Here is a 15676-nt window from a genome sequence, read left to right on the forward strand (position 1 = left end):
AAAAAAACGGACAGCAAATGCATTCGCAGACCATCTTCAGGCAAAGTAGATGGTCTGCGCATGCGTCGAGATCGCTAACCAGATCCGTGTCGTCGGATGGGGGCGTACCTCCGATCACCCCCATTTGCTTGAAGATGGTTGGTGAATCAGTCGGCCTGCCTCCAATCGCCCACGGATCGGAAGGTTAGTGAATCTAGCCATTAGTATTTGTAAATAATATGTAAACCACTTTGATTTTAACCACAGAAAGGCGGTATATCAAGTCCCATCCCTTTCCATATTATCATTTACTTCATTGGCTGCCTTTGGGGGCAAGAGTATTACTCAAATTTTCCTGTATCTGCTTTAAGCTGATATCGGGATTGTCTCCAGCTTACCTTTTTCCTCAGTTTGTGTTGCATAGACCATCAAGAGAAACTAGAAACTTCTACTTATTTACTTATCCAAAAATTAATGGGTGTAGATATAAGACCTTCTTAGATAGGACCCTAGCATTTCAAGCTGGTAGGCAACAATCTTGGTTAGGTAAATGTATTCAGCAAGCTATGTTATCCTATTGAAGTTTTCAGAAATTAATTACTTTGTTCGATAAGTTTATTACTTAGTGAGTTTTATTATTGAAATTCTATTTTATAAATATTTGTATTTTTTACTGTATTATTGTATTTCGCTGATTGTCCAGTTCTTTTTAGTGTAAACTGCCTAAAACTTTTGGTTATGGCGGTATAAAAGAATAAAGTTGAAGGGACACGTCTTGTAGTTTTCCTTATGCTATGTTTGAAGCTGTAAATCCAGACACTGTTTGCCTTCTCTTGCTGAAATACTGCAAGGCCATTTTATGTTTGAGAAGATGTGTGTTATCTTGTTGTGAAGTGAATTCAATTGTTTTCATAGCTGTATTTGCAAGCAGCTTTAGATAAGAAAAAGGCTCTGCTGACCCTTTGGACTTCAGCCTTTAGATAGTAAAATGCTTGTTATTTCTTTAAAGTTTTATGTGACCTGTGTCCATATATGGTTTGCATTTACGTCACATGCTGACACATGCTGACAACACTGATTCATGTAAAATGATATAAAAGAGTGGTAAAGCTGACAATAAACTGGACATGTTTGGGAGATAATTTCTTACCTCTAAGATATGTCCCCAGATGCATCTGTCTTGCAAATGATAGACAGAGAGAAAGTATGGGGCAGGAATTGGGACCTAATCCTTTCAAAAGTTATTATTATTATTATTTCCCATTCGTGCATATTAAACTTGTCAGCTCACCTAAGTAGCTGCAGGAAAATAAGTGCAAACCAAGCACCTACATATAAAAACGCACCCACGATCCACCACCAGCCATGCCTTAGACTAGGCACCTACCTGAAACAGTAGGCGCCTACTGAGTTGGGTGCCTACCATCCAATTAATTTTAATTTAACCCAATTACAAGGTGCTAATTGCTTGTTACCGACACCAATTAAGCTTTTTTAAAATAAGTTAGGCGGCTAACTTTAGGCGTCTTTTATAGAAGCTGGGCCTAACCCCCCTCTTTTACTAAGGTGCGCTATGCTTTTCAGTGCGTGTTAAATATTAGTGTGCGCTAATCCCACGCTAAACGCTAACACATGAATGTTATCCTATGGACGCGTTAGCGGTTAGCGCACACATTGATTTAGCGCGTGCTACATGTGCGTTAAAAAACGCTTAGGGCACCTTAGTAAAGGAGGGCCTAAATGTCTACTTTTATGTCAACTACTATTTTATTTTATTTGCTTTCTTCCTCCAGAACACTCATTTTATAAGAAAAACGTTTTTTCACTAGGAAACTGGAAAGGAAATTGAGGTGACAAAAAAAGTTCTATAGTTATTTTGGTGACCTGTCAAATGAACGCAGGACATTGGACAATTCTGCACCGACATTTGCGCGCAGGAGAAATGCACGCCGCTCCCTATGCCTTCCCGTTTGCGCTCTGAGGGGGCTTGGGGGGAACCCCCCAACACACTGGCGCTCTCATTGAGGGGGGGTGTGGGGGAACCTCCCCACTACACTTATAACTCACACTCTCCTCCCAAAGCCCTTCCCTTTCCGCTCTTACACTCTGAAGGGGGGGGGGGTGTTTGGAGAACCCCCGCCACTACAATCATGTTCTCCTTCAGGGGGATGTCAATTTGAAGATTGCCGCAAACACCCCCCCTTCACTAAACTTACAATTGTACTCCGAAAATCCCACTCCCTTCATGCGTGCACTTGGTGCGTGCATTTGACGGAGCGGAATTGTCGGGGCGCAATTGTCCTGTGCGCTACTGATGGTGTACCGTTATTTTAGTACTAGAAAGTCACCCAATTTTCAGGCAGGTAATTGAGAAATTGTGGAGACAGGTTCCCATCAAATCTGGTTAGGAAGTAAAAATTGAAAGGCCAAAGGCTCTGGACAAAGAGCAAGAAATGAACACTATTTAAATGAAAGGACTTCATAAGTGTTTTATTGGGGACTGTTTTTCTAGTTGTATACAGTGGTACCTCAGTTTACGAGTGCACCGGTTTGCGAGTGTTTTGCAAGACGAGCAAAACACTTGCAAACTTGGTGCCTCGTAAACCGAGCTTGCCTCGCTGTACGACCGCCCCCCCCCCCCCCCCCGCGATCCTACATCCCCCCCGAGCACAGCAATGACATCCTTTACCCCGACTGGGCACCAGTGCGGGTGCCCGAAGATCCTCCCTCTTCTGGTCTGGGCTGGGCTGGACTGGCTTTGAGCATTTGCGCATGCTCAAAGCCTTCTGGTCTCGCTCTCTCCGAGATTCTGAGCGAGTTTCCCTTACTTCCTATGGGGAAACGTGCTTTGATATACAAGCAATTTGGTTTACGAGCATGCTTCTGGAATGAATTATGCTCGTAAACCAAGGTTCCACTGTATTTGGATTTTCTATCTTTTATGAATCTGAGTTTAAGATTTAGGGGTATTGTCGTTTACAGAGGACAATTTTCAAGCAGATTCAGATGCATTACAATAGATTCCCCATGGAGAGATGGAGTCACGTGAACATTTTCTCCCTCTTTGCAAGTAAACGTACATGCGCTGTTTTCACAAGGTGTGTAGATTTTGGTCAGCCTGGAAGAAGTTGGGCCTTGGAATGTGCTATGTCAATAATGGGAAAGGATGCACTGGGCACTTAGACATTTTGATGATTAATGGGTCCAAATGCCAGTTTATGTCATTTTTGGACATCTCTCTGCTTGCGTTTTTAGAGAACGCACCAGATTAGTGCGCGCTAGCCGAAAACTACCGCCTGCTCAAGAAGAGGCGGTAGCGGCTAGCGCGCATGGCATTTTAGCGCGTGCTATTCGGTGCGTTAAGGCCCTAACGCACCTTCGTAAAAGGAGCCCTATATATCTAGGTCCTTCTGGAACTGGAATCCTGTCCAACAAAACAAGTTGATATAAGAGCGCTTTGGATTACGAGCACGCTTCTGGAACGAATTGTGCTCGCAAACCAAAGTACCACTGCAACTTCATCCTTTGCAGTATTGTTATTTTCCACCATTTTTCGTTTGGAGGTTTTTTCATTTATTTTTTACTTTTTATCACTTTGGTTCTGAGGCATGAAGACGTTTTCATACCGTATATATCTAGGTCCTTCTGGAACTGGAATCCCGTCCATCAAAACAAGTTAATATAAGAGCGCTTTGGATTACGAACACGCTTCTGGAATGAATTGTGCTCGCAAGCCAAAGTACCACTGTAACTTCATCCTTTGCAGTATTGTTATTTTCCACCATTTTTCGTTTGGAGGTTTTTAAAATTTATTTTTTACTTTTTATCACTTTGGTTCTGAGGCATGAAGACGTTTTCATACAGTATACATCTAGGTCCTTCTGGAACTGGAATCCTGTCCATCAAAACAAGTTATAACCAGGAATCCTTCAACTGCTTCAGTACAGTTGCTTTGCATTCAACGCACTCCGGAAAAAAAAAAAGTCTTTCATTTGAGAAAGGACATCATTTTTCTATGAATATGAAAATCATACATCTTTTTCTTACACATGCACTGCTCAATTTCTTTTTTTTCAATTTGATTTTCTGCTAATTTCTCATCATATTGGTAAGCATATGCATAACAATATGAATAATTTATTTGCTACATCAATAAATTCTTTCTTTTTAAGGGCGAATATGCATCTCAAAGAGGATCGCAATTACCAAGCACATCTTTGGCATATCATTTTTTGAAGCCCTGGATTTTAATTTCAATATTAAGAGCTGCAGTTTCTAAGGGGTCCTTTTACTGAGTTGCACTAAAACGTGACCATAGGGCGCTCTCACCAAGGGCTCCTTTTACTAAGGTGCGCTAGCGTTTTTAGCGCACGCAGGAAATTAGTGTGCGCTAACCCCGCGCTACGCGGCTAGAACTAACGCCGGCTCAATGCTGGCGTTAGCATCTAGCACATGCCACATTGTCGCGTGCGCTACTCCGCGCATTAATGCCCTAACGCAGCTTAGTAAGCCCCAAGTCTTTCCTGTGTACCAAGGCCATTTTTAGGGCAGCCGGAAAATGGCCAGTTCTCCATTTCCCAAATTAATTGGCATTTGCTGCCGCCGTCATTAACAAAAAAATAATGTGTGAGCCCTTACTATCACTCTAAGCAGATCGGGAGAATTCCAACTGTATTGCTGCCAGTCGGGGTGGGGGGTGGGGCTTCAATATTGTATTTTCCATAGAGTTACCGGATTTTCTGGAGTGCGTTGAATGCAAAACTTCCACTTTGTAAGGAACTGGTCAACTTTTTGGGGTAAGAACAAGCTCTACAGGAGGGACGGACTGCACCTGAGCACGACAGGAACAAGAATGCTGGCAAATAACGTCAAGAGCACAATAGACAAGGCTTTAAACTGAGGAGAGGGGGAAAGCTGACAGTCGATCTGGTGTCGACGCTTCGGGAAGGAATATCAAGGGAAGACACTGAAAGGGAAAAATGCAAAGTAGGCCTCCAAGGCAAGCGGGAAAATTGCGAAAAAGAACTCAAAGACGACCTACAGGAGTTCAAGGAACAAGTGAAATTAGAGAGCGAAAAGAAGGAAAAACAGCAGGAACTAAAAGGACATGCAGAAATGAGGAAGACAGCTGAGGACAAAGAAATCACACCATGGGAAGGGGACGAACAAAATGGGACTCAGGGGCTGGCACCCCAAGAAGGGGACGACAAGAGAATCAACCCACAAGGAAGAACAACAGGGAAAGTAAAAAACCAAAACTTAAATTGCTTGTACGCCAATGCAAGGAGTCTACGGACCAAAATGGGAGAGCTGGAAGTCATGGCCAACAAAGAGGACCTAGACATAATTGGAATCACAGAAACATGGTGGTCTGAGGACAACAAATGGGACGTAGTACTACCAGGTTATAAACTCTATAGGAAAGACAGGACATGTAAGAAGGGAGGAGGAATAGCGCTATACATAAAGGACTCCATTCACTCGACCAGGATGGATACGGCAACAAGGGCAGAAGGTTTGGAATCGCTATGGGTTAAGTTACCAGGAAGAAAGGGAACCGACACAAAATTGGGACTTTATTATCGCCCACCTGGACAGCCAGAAACAAGTGACAATGACCTAGAAGCAGAATTGAGGCAGGAATGCAAAAGCGGAAGGGTGACGGTTATGGGAGACTTCAACCACCCTGGGATAGACTGGAGCATTGGACACTCCAGCAGCGCGAGGGAAACAAAGTTCCTGGAGGCTGTGAGGGATTGCTTCTTGGAGCAGCTGGTCCAGGAACCGACACGAGGAGATACCACTCTTGACCTAATCCTCAACGGTCTAGGGGGCCCCGCAAAGGAGGTGGTAGTAGTAGGGCCACTAGGAAACAGTGATCACAACATGATCCAGTACAAACTAGAAATGGGAACATCAAAAGTGAAGAGAACCACAGCGATGGCACTCAACTTCAGAAAAGGGAACTACGAAGCTATGAGGAAAATGGTGAGACATAAACTCAGAAACAGCTCACGGAAGATGGAGACCGTAGAGAAAGCCTGGTCCCTACTCAAGAACACGGTGCAAAAAGCACAAAACATGTACATCCCCAGGTTTAGGAAAGGGCGCAAACAGAACCAAACAAAAAACAAGGTGTGGATAACAAAGGAAGTGAAGAAGGCGATAAGCGACAAGAGATCATCATTCAGAAAATGGAAAAAGGACCAAACTGAGGAAAACCGGAAGGAACACAAAAAACACCAGAAAGAGTGCCACCGAGTGGTTAGGGAAGCAAAAAGAGAATACGAAGAGAAGCTGGCTGGGGAGGCGAGAAACTTCAAACCGTTCTTTAGGTACGTGAAGGGGAGGCAACCGGCAAGGGAGGAAGTGGGACCATTGGATGATGGAACCAGAAAGGGAGTGGTAAGAGAGGAAAAAGAGGTAGCAGACAGGTTAAACAAGTTTTTCTCGTCGGTCTTCACGAGCGAGGACACATCCAATGTACCAGAACCTGAGGAGATTATAAGTGGGGATCTAGATGAAAAGCTGGAGCAAATAGAAGTAAGCCATGAGGACGTCCTACGACAGATAGATAGATTAAAAAGCGACAAATCACCGGGCCCGGATGGAATCCACCCAAGGGTACTAAAAGAACTGAGAAAGGAAATAGCGGAAACACTCCAGCAAATATGTAATCTATCCTTGAAAACTGGGGAGATCCCGGAGGACTGGAAAATAGCAAATGTCACGCCTATCTTTAAGAAAGGATCAAGAGGAGACCCGGGAAACTACAGGCCGGTGAGCTTGACTTCGGTTCCGGGTAAGATGATGGAAGCACTTATTAAGGACAGCATCTGCGAGCACATGGAAAAAAATGGGCAGCTGAGGGAGAGCCAACATGGCTTCTGCAAGGGAAGGTCTTGCCTCACAAACTTACTACATTTCTTTGAGGGAATAAACAGCCAGATAGACAAAGGGGAACCCATAGACATAATTTACCTCGACTTCCAAAAAGCTTTCGACAAGGTATCCCACGAACGGCTGCTTAGGAAGCTGTGGAACCACGGAGTGGAGGGGGATGTATACCGATGGATTAAACACTGGTTGGCGGGCAGAAAACAGAGGGTTGTAGTGAAGGGCAAATACTCAGACTGGCAACGGGTCACGAGCGGAGTTCCGCAGGGGTCGGTGTTGGGACCGCTCCTGTTCAATATATTTATAGACGATCTGGAGACAGGGACGAAATGTGAGGTTATCAAATTTGCAGATGACACCAAACTCTGCAGCAGGGTTAGAACCACGGAAGACTGTGAAAACCTGCAAAGGGACCTAACGAAGCTGGAAGAGTGGGCCAAAAAGTGGCAGATGCGTTTTAATATAGAGAAATGCAAGGTCATGCATGTTGGGAAAAAGAACCCGATGTTCAGCTATACAATGGGGGGAACATTGCTAGATGTGAGTACCCTTGAAAGAGACCTGGGTGTGCTGGTGGATACAACAATGAAAGCATCAGCACAATGCGCGACAGCCTCAAAGAAAGCAAACAGAATGCTGGGTATCATCAAGAAGGGTATCACGACCAGGACAAAGGAAGTCATCTTGCCACTGTACCGTGCAATGGTGCGCCCGCATTTGGAGTACTGTGTCCAGTATTGGTCGCCATACCTCAAGAAGGACATAGCATTGCTTGAGGGGGTCCAGAGAAGAGTGACGAAAATGGTAAGAGGTATGGAAAACCTTTCATATGCCGACAGGCTAGAACAGCTGGGGCTGTTCTCCCTGGAAAAGAGGAGACTTAGAGGAGACATGATACAAACTTTCAAGATCCTGAAAGGCATAGATAAGGTAGACAGGGACAGATTCTTCAGACTGTGGGGAACAACAAGTACAAGGGGGCACTCGGAGAAACTGAAAGGGGATAGGTTTAGAACCAATGCCAGGAAGTTCTTCTTCACCCAGAGAGTGGTGGACACATGGAACGCACTCCCGGAGGTAGTGGTGGGGCAGAAGACACTACAGGGATTCAAAGAAGGTTTGGATAAATTCTTGAAGGAAAAGGGGATTGAGGGATACAGATAGAAGTAAGGATAGGTTTTTTTTAGGGCAGGGAACACTTGACAGGTCATGGACCTGATGGGCCGCCGCGGGTGCGGACCGCTGGGTGCGATGGACCTCTGGTCTGATCCCGGTGGAGGCAACTTCTTATGTTCTTATGTAACTGTACTGAAGCATTTGAAGGATTCCTGGTCATAACTTGTTTTGATGGACAGGATTCCAGTTCCAGAAGGACCTAGATATATACTGTATGAAAACGTCTTCGTGCCTCAGAACCAAAGTGATAAAAAGTAAAAAAATAAATTAAAAAACCTCCAAACGAAAAATGGTGGAAAATAACAAGACTGCAAAGGATGAAGTTACAGTGGTACTTTGGTTTGCGAGCATAATTTGTTCCAGAAGCGTGCTCGTAATCCAAAGCGCTCTTATATCAAAGCAAATTTCCCCATAGGAAATAATGGAAACTTGGATGATTCGTTCCACAACCCAAAAATTTTAATACAAAATACTACTGCAGGGTCAGAGAGAGAAGAACCATCGGCTCAGTTGTGATGTGTATATACTGTATGTACTTGTATTGCAAGACCTTGCTTGTATATCAAATAAAAATTGAATCCAATGTTTTGCTTGTCTTGCAAAACACTTTCAAACCAAGTTACTTGCAATCCAAGATTTTACTGTACTTCTAACATATGCATCACATACAAAACAGCCAAAAATAAAACAAAAACACCCCCCCAAATATAACCCCATAAAACCTGTAAGCTATAAACTCACCATGGCCCTGCTCCAGGCCCGCCCAGTTCCACTCAGCCCCGCCCTTCTGTCCAAGTCACGCCCCATTCCACCCCCCAGCCCCACCTCCAGCCTCACCCCCTTAATCTGTTCGCTTGTCGTCAGGGCATCTGCACATGCGCTGGTGTAATGTTATGACATCATGTGCATGCGCGCATGCCTGTGATGTCACCATGTTGCATGCGCAGGTGCCATCCCGACGTCGCTGCTAGCTGGAAGCTTTTCAAAGCCCGAACAAAGTGCTGAGTTTTGAAAAGCTGTCCGGACCCCCTAGTTTCCCATCCCTGAAGTCCTGCAGAGCATGTCTTTCTCTCACTATTGAAAATATAATCGCAAAACAGTACCATCTAATGGCAAGACTACAGGTGAAGGACTCCAGATTAAAGAGCTGCACGGAAACGGGAACGACGGGAATCCCGCGGGACCCACGGGTTCCCCCTTTGGGTCGTGGGGATCCTGTGGGGACGCCCCCCTAGGGTCACGGGGATCCCGTGGGGACGCCCCCCTAGGGTCACGGGGATCCCGTGGGGACGCCTCCGAGGGTCGCGGTGTTCCTGCGGGGTTGGATGGCACTCAAGCCGCGAGGCTAGTCTCCTTCTCCTTACCTGCCCTGCCGCAGCTTCAGGATAAAGTAGTATATTAGTTGTGTTGATAAAAATTTATAAACATTAGAGGCTCTGGTAGATCCCGTTTACAAAGTATATATTCTTCCCAATTAATATTTCCAAATTAATAAAGTCTTTTTGCTTATTTTTAAATGGGTTTCTACCAGAGCCTTTAATTCAGTAGCATAATTAAATGAAATAACTATTTCTGTAGTTTATAGGGACAGGCGGGGACGGATGGGGATGGGTGGGACTTTGGCGGGGACGGGTGGGATTTCTGTCCCCGCGCAACTCTCTACTCCAGATCATCTTAGAGCGGTGTCTTGCAAACTTTGCGAGCCAGCGGCACACTAAGTTGGGGGCCATGGCTCGAGGGTTAGAGAGTTGCGCTGGGACAGAAATCCCACCCATCCCCACCCGTCCCCGCCAAAGTCCCACCCGTCCCCACCCATCCCCGCGAGGAATCCCACCCGTCCCCGTGAGGAATCCCTCCATCCTTACCCGTCCCCGTGAGGAATCCCCTTCGTCCCCACCCATCCCCGCGAGGAATCCCCTCCGTCCCCGCCCGTCCCTATAAACTTTAGAAATAGTTATTTCATTTAATTATGCTACTGAATTAAAGGCTCTGGTAGAAACCCATTTACAAATAAGCAAAAAGACTTGATTAATTTGAAAATATTAATTGGGAAGAATACATACTTTGTAAACGGGTTTCTACCAGAGCCTCTAATGTTTATAAATTTTTATCAACACAACTAATATACTACTTTATCCTGAAGCAAAAAAATAAAAAAAGAAATAGAATTCTTTTCCTACCTTTGTTGCCTGGTTTCTGCTTTCCTCATGTTCTCATTCAATTCCTTCCATCCACTGTCTCTCTTCCTTCTGCATCTTCCATTTGCTCTGTTACTGTGCCTCTCCCTTTTTTCCCCCTTCCAAATTGGTCTGGCATCCATCTTCTTCTCTCCACTCCCCCCATAGTCTGGCATCTGTCTTTTTCCCTGCCAGCATCTTCTCCCTACTCTCTCTTCCTCATTTCCTTTCAGTATCCTTCTCCCCCCCATCTTCCCCATGTCCTTTCAGTGTCCTTCTCCCTCTCTGTCTTCCCCATGGCCTTTCAGCGTCCTTCTCCACCCCTTTGTCTTCCCCATGTGCTTTCAGCATCCTTCTCCCCCCTCTGTCTTCCACAAGTGCTTTCAGAGTCCTTCCCCCCCCGCCCTTCCCATGGCCTTTCAGCGTCCTTCTCCACCCCTTTGTATTCCCCCATGTGCTTTCAGCGTCCTTCTCCCTCCTCTGTCTTCAAGTGCTTTCAGAGTCCTTCCCCCCCCCCTCCTGTCTTCACCATGGCCTTTCAGCGTCCTTCTCTACCGCCCCGGGTGCAGCACAGCCGGCCAGGTCCCCTTACTTTTGTGGCACTTCCCTGACCGACCGACAACAGCCCCGGTCCGACAAACCTCCCTGCCCTTAACCGCGAATCTAAATTACCTTCTTACAGCTGCTGTAAGAAGGTAATTTAGATTCGCGGCTACAGGGCAGGGAGGATTGTCGGACCCGGGCTGTTATCGGTCGGTCAGGGAAGTGCCACAAAAGTAAGGGGACCTGGCCGGCTGTGCTGCACCCGGGGCGGTAGAGAAGGACGCTGAAAGGCCATGGTGAAGACAGGAGGGGGGGGGGAAGGACTCTGAAAGCACTTGAAGACAGAGGAGGGAGAAGGACGCTGAAAGCACATGGGGGAATACAAAGGGGTGGAGAAGGACGCTGAAAGGCCATGGGAAGGGCGGGGGGGAAGGACTCTGAAAGCAATTGTGGAAGACAGAGGGGGGAGAAGGATGCTGAAAGCACATGGGGAAGACAAAGGGGTGGAGAAGGACGCTGAAAGGCCATGGGGAAGACAGAGAGGGAGAAGGACGCTGAAAGGACATGGGGACCTGGCCGGCTGTGCTGCAACCGGGGCGGGGCGGACCACCCCCCTCCCTTGGTAGCCACTCGAACCGCGAGGCTACTCTCCTTCTCCTTACCTGCCCTGCCTGCAGCACAGAGCCGAACGGAAGTCTTCCCGACTTCAGCGCTGACGTCGGAGGGAGGGAGGGCTTTGTTTAAGCTTTGTTTAAGCCCTCCCTCCCCTCCGACGTCAGCGCTGACGTCGGGAAGACTTCCGTTCGGCTCTGTGCTGCAGGCAGAGAAGGTAGGGAGAAGAAGAGCCGCGCGACTGAGTACATCCAGCCCCGCGACCCTCGGAGGCGTCCCCATGGGATCCCCGCGACCCTAGGGGGCGTCCCCACGGGATCCCCGCGACCCTAGGGGCGTCCCCACGGGATCCCCGTGAAGGGGGAACCCGCGGGATTCCCGTCGTCCCCGTTCCCGTGCAGCTCTCTATCGAGGGTATCTGTCAGCACGATGATGTCACACACATGCATGACATCATCACGTCGATGTCCACACTATGCACGGAGGCTCTCCAGATAGGGCCTTGAAACTCCAGTAAGGGGGGCTGAAAAAGAAAAGGCTCAGGGAGGGGGAGAGGCACCAGCGCCGGCTGACTGCCTACAGGAAGTGTCTCTCGTTGCAAAAGGAAGTCAGCTCTCTTTCTTCCTGGCATCTGGCGGCACACTTGGAATCTCATGCAGAAACAGTGCTTACCATCACCTATTCTGTAGGTAGTAAGGACCAGATTCTATAAACGGCTTCTAACCCAGTAGGCGCCTAGGAAAACAACACCTAGCACCTGTCAATTAAAGTTAGGCGCCGTGCCTAATTCAATCTACGCCCACACTCCACCCCAAATTAATCCCTAACCATGCTTACTCGCCGGTTGGTGCCTCAGTGTAGTGTTGAAGATTTCTGGAATTTACAGGTGCGACAGTTGTTACCGATGATATGAAAACTGAGATTGTGAATGAATCAAACAAGTGAATACATTAAAAAATACAGTTATAATAATAATAATAATAATAACAGCTTATATACCGCAATACCGTGAAGTTCTATGCGGTTTACAGAAGATTAAGCAAAGGTACAAATTGATTGACTTTAAGAGGGGAGGAAGAAAGAGGGTTAATAGGACAGGATATCCATTTTTGAGGAGAGAGTGATTCATAGAACAAGTTAATCGCTATAGAGGGGAGAGAGAAGAGAGGATCAGGTGTCTAGATACTTTAGGAACAGGTGTGTTTTCAGACGTTTCCTAAATTCCTCATAAGTAGTGGGCGAAAGCAATTGTTCTAGGTCTTTACCCCATGATGCTTCTTGCTGCGAGAGAAGATGTTCATGGTGTTTTTTCAGTTTACAACCTCTCCCTGGGGGGGAAACGAAGTTGGAATGTGAGCTTCTCTTGTGTCTGTTGGCACATTGCATTGTAAACTCAGCCATGAGGCCTTGGAATAAGTAAATTTAGCTTGGTTCATAGACAAAAGCACGTGACGACAAAGGCGCGCCGACAACCCAGCGCAGACAACTGAGCGCAAGGTGGAAGCGCGCCGAAGAAAAACAGTATTTTACGGGGCTCCGAAGGGGGGTGTTGGTGGGGAACCCCCCCACACACTTTACTTAACAGAGATCGCGCCAGCGTTGTGGGGGGTTTGGGGGGTTGTAACCCTCCTCATTTACTGGAAACTTAACTTTTTCCCTCTTTTTTAGGGAAAAAGTGAAGTTTTCAGTATAATGTGGGGGGTTACAAACCCCCCACAACGCTGGCGAGATCTCTGTTGAGTAAAGTTGGGGGGTTCCCCCCACACCCCCCGTCGGAGCCCTTTATACTGTTTTTCTTCGGCGCGCTTCTGCTTTGCGCTCAGTTGTCTGCGCTGGGTTGTCGGCGCGCCTTTGTTGTCGTGCGCTTTTGACCTGTCACCGATTTAGCTAGCTCACAGATTGGCATTCCCTGTCTAAATTGCTGATTCTACATTTCAGCTAATGCTAGGAAGTTCAGAAGGTTGATTTGGTTGATTTTGTGACTTTTAAAGAGATATAGATTTATGTACCATTGTTCACATACATCTATGGGATAAGGTTCTCAGAGCAACAGGAAATTTGGGTGTTTTACAGAGAATCTGTTTCTTAGAGATTAGAAAATACAATACTACTTTGAACTTCATACAGAGGTTAAGATGTTTTTGCAGGAAGTAGGGCATGATTGATACTTGGAAAGGTCAAAGATCAAAACTGATTTAGTAAGAAAAGTGAAACACTGCCACCTGCTGGTTTTAAAAACTTAACAGAATGGACTTTTAATGTTAACATTGACGTAAGGCACAGTTCTTCAACCGCCGGTCCGTGGACCGGTGCCGGTCCGCAAAAAAATCTTGCCGGTCCGCGAAGGATTCAGACCCCGCCGCAGCAAAAGGTGCTGGCGTCAGCTGACGTGCAACTTCCTGTTGCTGTCGCTATGCCGGCACTCCTGCCTGCCACCACCAACTTCTCCGCACCCCCAGAAAAGCAGCGGCAGGTCTGTGTGCTTTTAACTTCGGCACACAGCTGCCCCTAGGCTGTATTTTAGTGTGGTTTCATGAGGCAGCCTCGGGGCCTTTGGTAGGCCGGCCCGCTTCGATGATGCGATGTGGGCCGGCCTACCAAAGGCCCCGAGGCTGCCTCATGAAACAGCGCTAAAATACTGCCTAGGGGCAGCTGTGTGCCGAAGTTAAAAGCACGCAGAGCTGCCGCTAGCCTACAAAGAGGAAACATTTGCTGGAGAGGGAAGGAGGGAAGGGAGTAGGGGTGCTCCTGGACAAGGGAGGGGAAGGGGCTACTGCTGGCAGGGGAGAAGGGAAAGGGAAGAGAGTTACTGTTGGATAAGGGGAGGAAGAAAGGGAGAAGGTACTGCTGGACAGGGGAGGAGGAACATTGGAAGGAAACAGCTGGCAGGGAGATTAGAGGAGGGGAAGGAGTCAGGATGGAATGGAGAGATCAGATGAGGGAAAGGGGAGAGACAGAGGAATGACAAGGTAGAGAGAGATTGATGCTGGGAAGGGGGGTCAGATGAAAAATAAGGAAAGAGGGACAAAGATGCTAGATCTGGTGTAGGAGAGAGGGGCATAGAAAGAACGCAGATACCATATGGGAGGGAGAGGGGTAGAGGGCAGACAGTGGATGGAAGAGGCAGATGCTGGATTGAAGAGACAGAGGGCAGACGCTGGATGGAAGAGAGTAAAAAGACGATGATAGCAGAAACCAGAGACGACAAAAGGTAGAAAAAAATAATTTTATTTCTATCTTGTGATTAGAATATATCAGATTTAAAATATGTATCCTGCTAGAGCTGATGTTAGACATAACTGGAGAGTGCAAAGCCCAGACAGTGCGTCTTTAGCTTCCAGCTGGCTTAGGGCTCTCTCTGACCAGGAGGCAGTTGCCCTAGTTGCACTCCCCCTAACACCATTCCTGCCATGTGTGACTGCGGTATTCTGTTAGCATGATATTTGTGTAGCATTCTGTAATAATTTGGCTTATTCAGTTTTCTTGATAGTAGAGGGGATATATGTGAAGGGGAGGGGAGAAGGGGGTTTTGTTGATCTTTGCCCTGTATTATTTATATTTATAAAATGACAATTGTACAGAATATTGTTTCTCTTTATACTTTAATAAAATATGTTCAGTATAAAATCATAACTATTTGAGGCTTGTGCGGATGGGATCAGATGGTTAACGGGACCGAGCTCACGGGGACAGGGCGGCAATGGGGTTTTAAAAAATTTCAGTCTTATTAGTTTGCCGGTCCACGAAATAATTATTTTATTTCCGCCGGTCCATAGGTGTAAAAAGGTTGAAGAACACTGACGTAAGGCATTTTTGGAAGGGAAGTCATGTGATCAACTGTGCCATTGTATTCTAAAGCATGATAATTATTACAAATGATGTCACTTAGGGTATAAATCTGTTTGCCTTGTTTTCTCTCTTTGAAGAGCACTGAAATTTTGAGGGCTTGCTCTTCCCAGACTGTGGAAGCTCTGTCAATAAACCATTTGTTTTTACATGGCTTTTCCTCGTCTGTTATTGGAATTCACAGAACGGAGTCTCTAGCCCAACGATGTGGGAAAGAGAATCCATTCTGGCAATTCTTTTGGCACGATGTTGGAGTCTCCAGCCACTTGAACAGTAGACATCTACCTCGAGGTGGTAGGCGCCTACCGAGTTCAATGCCTACTACCTAAATCATTTTTAAATTGTTTTTTTTAATGGTGCTCCCAATTAACATCACCAATTTAAAAAAAAAATAATACCCTTCTTTTACAAAAGCACAGAAGAGGTCTTTTCGATCCAGCCAGCGC

At 46.5% G+C, this 15676-nt stretch overlaps 1 protein-coding gene across 1 annotated transcript in view; it reads right to left on the minus strand.

Annotated features, from left to right (window-relative positions):
• LOC117359849 (VPS10 domain-containing receptor SorCS1-like) overlaps nt 1-15676 on the minus strand; it is a 304368-nt gene that overhangs the window by 257159 nt on the left and 31533 nt on the right. The window lies entirely within an intron of this gene.

The sequence above is a fragment of the Geotrypetes seraphini genome, chromosome 4 (genome assembly GCF_902459505.1).
Source record: "Geotrypetes seraphini chromosome 4, aGeoSer1.1, whole genome shotgun sequence".
NCBI lineage: Eukaryota > Metazoa > Chordata > Amphibia > Gymnophiona > Dermophiidae > Geotrypetes > Geotrypetes seraphini.